Below are 10,111 nucleotides of genomic sequence, written 5' to 3'. Positions count from 1 at the left end.
GTTTACAAACTTCCCAAGTGAATTTTGTCAGGTAAATTTAAGAAATGGACTGTGACCCATGCACAGAAAAAGGTATCTAGGCCATCAGTTTAGCCTGAAAAAGAATTGCCTTGCCTCCACACCTGTATTTCTAATAAGTCATAACATCTAAGATATTGAGCTTTACTTTGGATTTCATCTGTGATTATCAAAATCACATGATTGGGAAGAAGTTTCATAAACCTATAGTGAGGGTGATGAAAGGGTTTTGTTTTTTTTTTTTCCAATTAAAACATCATTTTTGAAAGAGGCAGCCCACATCTCCCGAAAGGCACTGCCGTTATTAGAGAACTAGCCGCATCCCTTCATCTTGGGCCAATCCCACCCTTGTGGAATGGATAAAAACTATGTGTTATCACCTATGGGGACTGGCTGCTTTGATGCAGTAGCATGTGGTTGACGGTTAAAACAAAAATAAAACCAAACAGAAACTTCTGGTTATTTAGCCCTGGTAGAGTTCTCAAAACTTATTACAAAAGGCTAAGCTGAGACAGCTTCATTCCATCTGTGCCATTTCTCCAGTTCAGAGAAGTGTTGACCTTATTGGGTCTGGTTGCTAGGGTGCTTCCCACATGCTGCTCAGAGCTTTGTGATGTCACAGGTTTCTGATTGTGCAACTGAGAAACTGCAAGTTGTGTATCACGTGTGCTTATTAGGAAGGGTGAAAAGTCAAATTACCAAGATGATGTCTTGTTGCTAGTAGTAAGGGTGCTAATATCTGGTGGGCAGGTCCTCATAGTGGTGGGCTGCAGTGAACAGGATTGAAAGTTCTATGTTCTTCCCCTTCCTGTGGCATAATTTCAACAGTCAGGGAAAGCAGGTCTTGAAAGCTCTAACTTGGGTCCTAACTCAGGAAAGGGAATTTATAGGAAGCAGTAGTGGGCGAGAGATATGGCCAGTCTCTTCTACTTTTCACATTAAAAAAAGTGTTGAGTATCCTGAGTCTGAGAGTTCTGGGCTACTTGAAAATAAGAATAGCTTCTCATTCTTTGTTGGACCACCTGCAAAGAGCATTCATGCTTCCTATTGCCCAAGTATTGTGAGGCTGTTGGATTTTTTGGGCAGGAGATGTCAGTATCTGGTTCCAGCAGAGCAGACTTCACAGTAAACTGGGAGCATCCCTGCGTTGAACTTTTGCCTCCTACAGAAATGCAGATGAACTCAAGGCGATTTGTCCATTGTGCATGTTTCCTGGAACATTAAAGAAATGAGAAAGAAGCTTCTGAAGTGTGTACTGAGTTCTCCTGTGGAGGAGGAAAGAGGCGGGAATGGCCCCTATGAGTTATCTCTTAACTATGCTGAATCCATGAAAGCCTTTACAGAGCAGCTGGTCTCTCCCTGGGCTGGGTGCCAATCAAGCCCAGAGGGTTTTAAGTCTCAAAAGACCCTTTAGGTAAAGGGTGTACGTAGATGCTGAAAACACTGCAGACTCATTGCTCTGGAGCAGGGCCTGAGGGAACAGGTACATGTTCTAAGTTGGAGCAGAACCATGGGTACAAACAATGTGGGCCCAGCTGGCAGACTGAAGGGGCCCACAGAGGAGGACATAAGTCAGAGGGACAAAAATTTCAGAGGCAGAGCAAAGTAGGTAATCCTAAATCTCATTAAAAAGCCAATGACTGTCAGATGTAAAAAAGACAGGTCAAGAGCAGGGTGAGGCCCAGAATGAGAGGTCTCTTTCAAAGTGAGTAGCCAATTGTTTCATTTATCCCAGGAGCTTTTGTTTACTTCGTCGAGCTGGGGTATGGTTTGGAGTTTAGGGCACTTTTGGTCCTTATTTGTGGCATTAAATAAAAACATCCATGAGGGATTAAGGAAACACAGATTGGGGTTCCCCTCCTGGAAGCTCTGCAGATGGTGGCAGAGCAGAGACTGCTGTCTGCCTCGAGTCTCTTCATGTTTGTGACCACGGTGTTGCAGTGTCCCTCACACGTAGGTGTCTTTCAGAAAAGCTCTGCTCAGTGGATACTAGACCTGTCCCCCAGCCGCTCTAAGAAGTGCTCATAAAGGAATGTGAAGAACTACAGCAGCAGGAAGCTCTCAACAAGGACCAGACACACCTCCACAGAGCATTGACATATTTCTACATTTTCAAAAACATGATTAAAGGGGAAAAAGGTTAACATCTAAGTCCTGACATCCTCCTATTTTCCTTACCTTCCTTACTCCTGAACTTTTTGGAGAGTTTCATACTCTGAAAACAGCACGTAATAACAACTGAACTACTTATTTCATATTTTTCTGCAAACTTCTTGCTCCTATTTTTCTTTTGTGATTGTTTAGTATGTTCCAAGCATAAAATAACTCCACTAACTGAATGTTCAGTCAGGGCTAACATTTCGATGGGTACATCCCCTTGGAAGCCACGTAACTCTGGCCAGTTGTGGTAAAGCAGTCAGTGCTCCCATGTAACAGTGACTACTCTTTGATGTTCTAGACTTTATGACACCATTCATCTGATCAATAAACAGGATAGAACAGGTATAATCTCTCGCAGGGGAATTTCTGCCACAGTGCTGGCTCCACCATTGTCACATAAGCTAGTTTTTATGCAGAGTGCGCATGTTGGAGAATTTGCTATCAATGGGGTCTTTCTGGAGAAGTTTTGCAGACAGAACACGTCTCCCCAGCTTGTCGTACGTTCTGGAGAGAACTCCAATATTTCCTCAATCTTCCTGACTAAACTGACCATAAACTTTGTTTTCCTTTCTTATAGCATATTTTTTTGTTGCTGAATAGAAAGGCAGTACATACTAGATATAATAAATATTAAGCAACATAAACTATAAAAATCTAGTGTGGCTATCACCCATTATTCAGCTGACATTTGTGGATAATCACCATTAACTAGTATATATTTTTCAGTTATTTTTTGATGCTTTCATGGATATAGAGAATGATTGTATATCTATTTATAAAATAATATTTAAATACACAAACATGCACACAGAGTTCAGTTCATGCAATGCAGATTATACAATTGGCCTCTTTTTCACTGGCAATAAATTTGAGTCATTTTATCCTTATCAATCCATGCAGATATATATCATTTTTTTAGTAGTAGATTTTATGTTTCAGGTTTAGAATCATAGAAAAATTGAGCAGGAAGAACAGAGAATACCCAGAACAGAGAATAACCATTCTACTCATGTGCAAAGCCTCCCCCTCATTCATCATCCCACTACATATTGGTACATTTGTTACATGAACAAACATTAACACACCATTACCAACCATAGTTTATATTAGGAATTATTTCTTGTGCATTCTGTGGGTTTTGATAAATGTATGACATATTCTCACTATTATAGCATTAATATTAATATAGCATTAATATTAATATTCTCATTATTATAGCATTATAAACTATTATACAGAATAGTTTATGTGCCCTAAAGATCCTTTGTGCTCCACCTCTTCATCCCTTCTTACAATAAACACCTGACAACCACTGACCTTTTTATTGTCTTCATAATTTTACTCTTTTCATAATGTCATATAGTTGGAAACATACAGTACATGGTCTTTCCAGTTGGCATGTATCACTTTGCAATATACATCTGTAGCTCCTCCGTGCCTTAATGTGACTTTATTGTTGATTTATTTTTCTATGTCAACTAATATTCCATTGTATGGATGTACCACAATTTTGTCCATTCACCTACTGAAGGATATCTCCCTTGCTTTCGTATTTTGTAATTCATGGGTAAGGCTGCTCTAAAAATTTGTGTGCAGGTTTTTGTGTGAATCTAATTTTTCAGCTCTGTTGGTTAAATACTAAGGAATGTGAGAGTTGAATTACATAATAAGGATACATATAGTTTTGTAAAATATGCCAAACTTTCTTTCAAAGTGGATTTAGCCTTTCTTGAATCCTTTCTTTGGTGATGTATTTAAAAAGTTATTTCCAAACTCAATCATTTAGATTTTCTCCTGTAGGGATTTTATAGCTTTGTGTTTTATGTTTAGTTCTGCGATTCATTTTGAGTTAATTTTTATGAAAGGTATAAGCTCTGTGTCGTGTGGATTTCTAGTTGTTTCAGCCTCACTTGTTGGGAGGCTCCTGTATCCGCTGACTTGTCTTTGCTTCTTTATCAAAGATTGGTTGACTCTATGTATGTGCATCTAGTTCTGGACTCTGGTTTTTCCCATTGATCTGTTTGTTTAAACTTTTGCCAATACCACACTGCCTTGATTATAGCAACTTTACAGTAATCTTAAAGTCAAGAAATGTCAGTCCTCTTACCTTTTTCCTTTTCCTTCAATATTATGTCAGCTATTCTGTTCTCTTGCCTCTCCACACAAACTTTAGGATCAATGCACTGATATCTACAAAATAACTTACTGGGGTTTTGACTGAAATTATACTGAATCTATAGATTAAAGCAGGAAGAACCAGCCTCTTAATGCTATTGAGCCCTTCTATTCATGAATATGGATTATCTCTCTAAGTTTTCCTTTGAGTTCTTTCAACATAGTCTTATAATTTTCCGTATATAAGTCTTAAACATTTTTTGTTTGTTATATCTGTCAGGTTTCTTTCTTTCTTTCGTTTTTTTGATGCTAATGCTAATGTTACCTCTTCCTGTTTAATGGCTGCGAGAGTCTATTCTATGGATGTGATTAAGAACCTTCATTAATTCTTAAGTGTATCTTTAATTTGGATGATTTTAAAAAGTGAACAAACAAAAGCACCCAGGTGGTGCTAGTGGTAAGGAATCCTCCAGCCAATGCAGGAAATTCAAGAGGCGTGGGTTTAATCCATGGGTCAGGAAGATTCCCTTGGAGGAGGAAATGGCAACCCTCTCCAGTATTCTTGCCTGGACAATTCCAGGGGCAGAGGAGCCTAGTGGTCTACAGTCCATGGGGCTGCAAAGTGTTGGGCACAATTGAGTGTGTGTGCGCGCGTGCACACACACACGCACACACAGTTTATTCACCACCCACCACCAAATCAAAGATGGTGATTTATTACTTGGTCAAGCTGAAGATCTAGAAAATAAAGGAAACCAATCTATATTTATCACTCAGGGTGACAGTTGTCAAATATACCAGCATAAATAGCAGCAAAGTAGATTGCATGAATTAGATAAGCCTACTCTAAAATAGATACCTAAAACAACTTAGTCTGATAGATAGATGTGTGTGTGTGTGTTTCCAAGAACCATTGATTCAAAATAGCATGCTGCTGCTGCTAAGTCACTTCAGTCATGTCCGACTCTGTGCGACCCCACAGACGGCAGCCCACCAGGCTCCCCCATCCCTGGGATTCTCCAGGCAAGAACACTGGAGTGGGTTGCCATTTCCTTCTCCAATGTATGAAAGTGAAAAGTGAAAGTGAAGTCGCTAAGTCATGTCTGACTATGCGACCCCATGGACTGCAGCCTACCAGGCTCTTCCGTCCATGGGATTTTCCAGGCAAGAGTACTGGAGTGGGGTGCCATTGCCACCTCTGCAAAACAGCATAGTGGAACCTTAACATTCTTGTAGTTGTCAGTTACATTTGTAACCAAGCCAGGGAAATGTAAAATGTTTCACAATAGAAGTCTAAATTTTGATTGATTACAGACCATCTATGGATACCTTTGATTTATACTTGCTTATATGTCTAATATTAAAAAGCGGAAATATTACTTTGCCTTAAAGGTCCATCTAGTCAAGGCTATGGTTTTTCCAGTAGTCATGTATGGATGTGAGAGTTGGACTGTGAAGAAAACTGAGTGCCGAAAAATTGATGCTTTGAACTGTGGTGTTGGAGAAGACTCTTGAGAGTCCCTTGGACTGCAAGGAGATCCAACCAGTCCATCCTAAAGGAGATCAGTCCTGGATATTCATTGGAAGGACTGATGCTGAAGCTGAAACTCCAGTACTTTGGCCACCTCATGTGAAGAGTTGACTCATTGGAAAAGACCCTGATGCTGGGAGGGATTGGGGGCTGGAGGAGAAGGGGACGACAGAGGATGAGATGGTTGGATGGCATCACCAACTCGATGGAGATGAGTTTGAGTAAACTCCGGGAGTTGGTGATGGACAGGGAGGCCTGGCGTGCTGCGATTCATGGGGTCACAAAGAGTCGGACATGACTGAGTGACTGAACTGAACTGAACTGAATGTAATTTGTAAGATTAGACTTCAAAGGAGGGTTTTCCTTGAGCGTTCAGGAAGAGTTTTAACTTATTGTTTGTCTGGTGTATCATTTAAAATCCTGGAAACCTCCTCTTCAGGATTTAGGCAGTTGTCTCTGTGATATCCCAAAGCCTCTTCCGTTCCACCTGCTCAAGAAATGTAAGCCCTGGTTATACCTGATTTGGAGTTTAAATGGACTGTAACTCAAGTGTGATGGCAACTGTATTGTTTGTTCAGCAGGCTGTTAAGCCTGTCATTTCCCAAGGCAGCCCACAGAGCAAAGTTTAATTGTTCAAGCAAAAAATAAAAATATCCAGGTGCTCTAGTTGTCTGAAGCTTTTTTCTTGGATCTTGCCATCAGCTAGCATTTAAGTTAGAAATAAACTTGGTGAGATAGCTCCATGAAGATTGAAGACTACAATAAAATTGTTATACACAAGGTCTCAAAAGAATGGTTTTGAGATAAAAATGTGGCATGTAAGAAATGTTCTTTACTTTCATATAAATTATTCAAAATTATTTAGAGAAAACAATCAATAGGCCACAGTTGCACAGTAAATCTAGATGAGCAGACCCTATATGTTTGGCTTACTACTTTGTCCTTAAAGTTTTATTTATAACACCAGCAATTAATATGAGTCTAGCAGTGATAGTACAGTCTACTAACAAGTGATAGTACAGTCATTCTCATCAGATTGATTCAGAATGAGGAATTTAGACAGGTTGATTTAGAGAAAAGTAAGATAGTGATCACCAGTCTTAAACATGATTTGGCTTTGGTGTTCAACAGTTGAGTTTCCAGCTCCTTGGGGTTGGGGGAATCTGAATGAGTTCCTACAAGGATCCTATATGACTCACTTTGTTTTGATACATTTTTTAGCAATAGCTTTAGCACTTTGAATTTTGTGGATGATAGATGATGAGTTTGAGAGGGAGATATATTTGGCTATTTTCAAAGCCCTATTGTTTTTAATTACAATGATAGTTACAGGTGTAGATATTAAAATATTACAGGTGTAGATATGCATCATCTGTAAGGCACAGATGTCAAGCAGATATGGCTCCTGTGTTAGAAGGTGGTCGACTGAAAAGTGATCACCTAAAGGGGGCAGCAGATGTCCGTCTTCAGCTGAATGTTACACTATGCCAAGGAGAGCGCAAGAAAGAGCTGAATATCTTCAGGTTTGTTTTGGGCTTAGGCAAATTACTTGCTTTTGCCAATAGAATGTTTCAAAAGTATTTATCATTCATGCAGAATCTTGAAAAAACTGCTTGCATGAATTCATCTCCTCTTTCGGAATCCTGCTACCATAAGTACAAACTTAGGCTAACCTGCCTGAGGATGGAAGACCACAAGAGGAAGGAAATGTATCCTAGACAACCAGCATTGAGCTAGCTGATTTCTAAACATGAGGGAGCCCAACCAAGATCAGCAGAAACACACTACTGAAGCTGACTACAGACATATGGTAAGTACAGCTAGGCCTGGCCTAAATCAGAATTGCTCAGTAACCTCACAGATTCATGAGAAATAATAAATGTCATTGGTATTTAACACTGAGGTTTCATGGTTGTTGGTTAGACAGCATTAATGAGACATCACATAACTGGTACACCTGCCATGGAAAGTGGTCAGTATATGTTAGCTGTAGACACTCATATTTCATTGATTCTAAGGTACTTAGATGAGGTCCCTTCTTGAATTTTTTAGAAGCCATCTATAGAAAGTTTTCACTTAGTAGCACTATAATTGCCACCTGACAGACATTGACTATTATATCCATCAATTCTAAGATGCATCCTGAATTTTAAAGATGCCAAAATGCAGAAAGTATGCTTATTGTAGAAAATGTTATCAAAAATCCTCAGGATGGTTGATGATTTTGAGTGTAGCTAGAACCCAACTCTTTGGAGCCAGAATATATTGTAAAAATGGAGGTTGTCAGCATGATACAATATAAAATAGGAATTTTGGGTTTCTAAAGAACAGTAGGACCTGGAGAATGTGTGGTAAAAGGTAGTCTTTGTTAAAGCAGGTCAACACTGTCCTCTTTGACCTCCTAGATGACCAAGGAGGAGTAGACTGGGTGACTCAGGAATATTTTCTGAGTTGCTTTAACAGTACAAGGACAAAGGCTTAAGAAACAAAGCTTTCTTTCACACTTACAGTTTGAGGTTATAAAATATGTCCCCTCGGGTCTCCTTGTGCTGAATTAGGATGGTGTTTAATTAAGCTGCCTATAAATGGTGTTGGAACAGATAGGGAGAGTTTAAATACTACAATTAAAGACACTCATTTGTGTTTTGCTTTTTATGTTTCCTTAGGGTTTGTACATTACACAGACACAAATTACAATTTTATTCTATTATCTCAATCTTTTATAATCTTTGGTAGATTGGGCTAAAGGGGTTAATATTGGGCAGTCAGATTTGTAATGGATATTTGCAAATATCACAAAAATTCAATACTTTAATTTTATTATTTTATATTATTTTGGACCAAAACAGGCTCTAGGTTGAATCCTACCCTTAATTCCAGAATAATCTTCTTCTGCTGAAGATAAAGCATATGCTCCTTCAAAAACAAAACCCCAAATTCTATAGACACATTATGTAGACTCCAACGGTTACTGCAACCATCTCCCCAAACTGTTTGAAAAATTGGTGGCACTATAGGGATCTTGAATGTCCCTTCATAGCAAAATCCCAGAAGAAAGCAGTTATCAGTCAAGAGAAATTGGATACTGTAGTTGAGTGGTGAGCTTATCCTGGATCCTCTTTCTGCCAGGGGATTCCTCTTTCTACCTTGTGTCCATGTCTAAGATGGTACCTTGAATTATTGACCTTGGGAATCAGGCTACTGAATTATTCCCCTTACCTGAAATAAAGCTTTGATTTCCTGCCCCGACCTCTTGTGGCTTCCAGGAGGAGCAAATTCTGGTTCCACTCTATAATAAGCCTGTGTCCTTGACTAAGTTTTCTGGTTTTGAAATTCAGTTATTTTCTTTGCTAAAGATTTGCTGGTGGTGGTTAGTAATACTGCTTTATAATGTATGGTGAAACAGGAACAGCAACTCTCCATAAAGACAAGACATAAAGAGGTTACTTCCCATTCTTCTATCTTTGTTTTTTCTTTTCTGTTCTTTTCTTCAAGGGGGGAGGGGGTGTGTTTTTTTAAATCCTGAGTTTCTCTCTCTGGGCCTGGGTACAGCTACCACACCTTAATGCCAAACATCTGCCTAAATGTCCAGATTTACTCCCTCTCAAATGGCAAGTGTCTGTGTTCCCTTGTGATGGGGACTCCTTTGTGATGAATTTCCCTGAAGGGACCACCAACCTAGATTGCCACTGCTCATCTTAAACTGTGGCACAGTTTCTCTAACTGAATGTGTTGCTGATGGATGCATGGGCATGCTGTGATCTCTTTCCCTTCCTAAGAAAGTCCTGAGACACACTGCCTCTCCTTTGTGGCACTGGAATCAGTGGCACCAGGTAAGGGACAATGTGGATGGATCAGTGGCGGCCCATTACTATTTTACGTATGTGTAAATTGAGGTTTCAAGAAGCTAAGTAAATCACAGATTCTACAGACACTAAGTGGCAGAGTCAGTATATAACTTCAGGTAGTGAGACACCATAGTTCTCTGTTTCCCTCCAGTTGAATACATCCTCAGGTGGGCATTAGTCATTTTCAGACTCAAACAGACTCTCAGGAAAACTGGATGTGTTGGAGAAGTTCTGGGGAGCTGAGGGGAAAAGGTCACCATGGTTCTGCTATGAAAGGAGCTATTAATACACTTGTGCTCACAAATGATCAAATTTGGGACCTTGTTAGGGTTTTCTCAGGGGTCAAAAATCAGTAGAGTTTCAGGTGCACTGTGGCAAATGACAAAGAGGGAACTGGATTCCCATGGTCAAGTCTACGAGCACCGAAGAATGAAGCACC

At 39.6% G+C, this 10,111-nt stretch overlaps 1 long non-coding RNA gene across 1 annotated transcript; it reads right to left on the bottom strand.

Annotated features, from left to right (window-relative positions):
- Positions 1-1,071: 1,071 nt before the first annotated feature.
- LOC110136520 (uncharacterized) lies at positions 1,072-9,422 on the bottom strand. The gene is made up of 3 exons (XR_002313668.2): positions 9,044-9,422; positions 8,333-8,403; positions 1,072-1,230 (listed from the first exon to the last, which is right to left on the bottom strand). It is a non-coding gene; the product is annotated as an uncharacterized lncRNA (long non-coding RNA).
- Positions 9,423-10,111: the final 689 nt, after the last annotated feature.

The sequence above is a fragment of the Odocoileus virginianus genome, chromosome 7 (assembly GCF_023699985.2).
Source record: "Odocoileus virginianus isolate 20LAN1187 ecotype Illinois chromosome 7, Ovbor_1.2, whole genome shotgun sequence".
NCBI lineage: Eukaryota > Metazoa > Chordata > Mammalia > Artiodactyla > Cervidae > Odocoileus > Odocoileus virginianus.
Note: the sequence above shows the minus strand (reverse complement) of the source record. Positions and strands in the feature narration are given on the sequence as shown.